This window comes from Myotis davidii, unplaced genomic scaffold (genome assembly GCF_000327345.1).
Source record: "Myotis davidii unplaced genomic scaffold, ASM32734v1 C64339308, whole genome shotgun sequence".
NCBI lineage: Eukaryota > Metazoa > Chordata > Mammalia > Chiroptera > Vespertilionidae > Myotis > Myotis davidii.
In genome coordinates this window covers 1-2181 of record NW_006382200.1, presented here as the reverse complement: position 1 = coordinate 2181, position 2181 = coordinate 1, and the positions used below count along the sequence as shown (strand labels likewise).

Below are 2181 nucleotides of genomic sequence, written 5' to 3'. Positions count from 1 at the left end.
GGCAGGATGCAGGCGACGGCGCACCTGCTCAATCTGCTGCTGCTGTCGCTGCTGGCCGGACTCGGTCCTTCCCAGGTATGCGCGATATGTTAACTCTTGGCTTGAAATCAAGGTGCAATAGGAAACCAACCGACCAAAAATGCAAATACCACCCCCCCACCCCCCCAAAAAAGGCATGCAGGACGGCTGTCCGGGCTACCTTCATGGCTCGGGTGATAGATAACAAGGTGAACTGCCTGCCAAGGAGGAATAGCGCCTCAAGGTAGAGTCCCCGGGAGGGGGGAGGGACCGGGCGCGAAGGGAAGGGAATGAGGGTGGGCAGCGGGCAATGCGGCTCTGGGGGAACGGGCTCATTCTGGGTCCGAGCGCTAAGGTGCTGTTGGGGAGTCAGTCGCGGGGGTAATGCCAGGGAGTCCGCGGCGGAAACCATGCAATTTGTAAACACGGATGAGGAGCCGGTGAGCGGAGCCGTTTCTTTGTTGAAAGCGGAGGAGGGCTGTGTGTTTTCCCCCCGCGGATCCCGGCGAGGAACACTCCCCCGGCAGACGTGCTGCGGTTTGTGGCGGAAAACACTGGCGCTGATGCCTGCACCACGCAGGGCACAGAGGGCTCTGGCCCCCGCGGCCGGGCCGGGAGGCAGGCGTGGGTGAACGGGGCGGGGGGTCCTCTGCTGCTTTCTTTCATGGAGGGAGGAGGGGGCCCAGCAAGTTCTGATCACGGTGATCAGAGGCCGGCGGGAGAGTCCTGGGAGGGCTGCGGGGTCGCCTGGCTGTGGAACTCTGAAAATCAGCCAGCGCCTGCCACCGGAGTGAACGCTGAGCCCTTGTTACAAAAAGGCAGGAAAATCCGGAGAAATGCCTGCAGCGGCCAATGAGGAAAGTCTTGATGATAAAGTGAGAGAATTTGAGAGCGTCAGCATTGTACGGTCATCTTAATTATCTACATAAGAAATCAGGGGTCTGATTTAAAAAAAAAAAAGAGCAAGAGTTACAATTTTTAAAATGATGTCACTTGTTTAACTGGCCAAGAGCAATCTGACACAACCGGACAGATGATGCCACGCTACAGCCATTTAAAGCTGTACTGGGGGGTATTGGGAAGCTATTTATTTAAAGCTTCCCATCATCTCGGTGGTGGAGAGAGATTAATTTTCTTTTCATAATGGAATAAGAACTAATTAAGGTGTAACCAAGCATGATCTAATACTGTGGCTGACCATATTTCTAGGCCCAATGTAGCGCATAGTGAAAAGTTAGAGTCACGTCTTGTAGACTCGTCATTATTTGTGTGCTCTTTTCGTGTTTAGAGAGATCTGATGAGGATCAAATCATTTTATCTTAAAGCTCTGGTTGTGGTCATATTGTCCCTGAAATCTTCGGTGTGAGTTCCACCTTAGTGATCTTCATGGACAGCGTTAGGGCATGCTACATCTAACTAAAAAGTGTGGGCTTCATTTTTACATTTCCTAAATCTTATTTTTCTTTTTGCCTCTGGACCTACGTTGACACCACTGTGACTATATTATGTTGGTTAAAACTTTTAAATGCATTCCATTATGTACCTCACTCGAAATATTCTTAGTAAAATGCTTTTTAAAACTGAACCTAATCACCGAATTACTGCAGGGGGGAAAAATCACTTGACTTAAAGTGAGTTCTGGCATTCTTTAAAAATGAACTCATGTGAGATTTCTCTGGTATCTTTAATGCTTAAGTATCTTTACTTCTTTGTCCTCTGTTCTTTCTCACATTAATATATAAACAAAGAAAAGCTTCTGTTAAATATTGAGATGATTCCTCCAAATAAATGATCCACTTTTAGTCAATATGAGCTTTTCTAGTATTAATAAGCTTATGGCTGGGCGTTCGACAATATGAAACTTTTTAAAAAATTTTTTTAATATGAAACTTTTCATAGATTTAACTATGGCGGTTTGGTACAAATGAGTGAGACATTCAGGGAGGAAAGGCACACACATTAACTTTTCAAACTGTCCTTTTCAGCTTCTAGAATACATACTGCCCCTCAGTGTGCAAAGAGGAGAAGGCGGCCACTTGTTCTATGCCACGTAGGACATTAGAGAGAATATCCACATGTCCATAAACGGTTCTGGACAGGGGGAGGAAACACTGCTTAAAAAGCGGATAAAAGCTACTTTTGTATGTTTTATCCAACTATTGT

General features: G+C 46.8%; 1 long non-coding RNA gene across 1 annotated transcript; it reads left to right on the top strand.

Annotated features, from left to right (window-relative positions):
- The first annotated feature begins 6 nt into the window (after positions 1-6).
- Positions 7-2121, top strand: LOC107181520. The gene is made up of 2 exons (XR_001512176.1): positions 7-75; positions 2004-2121. It is a non-coding gene; the product is annotated as an uncharacterized LOC107181520 (long non-coding RNA).
- The last annotated feature ends 60 nt before the right edge of the window (positions 2122-2181 follow it).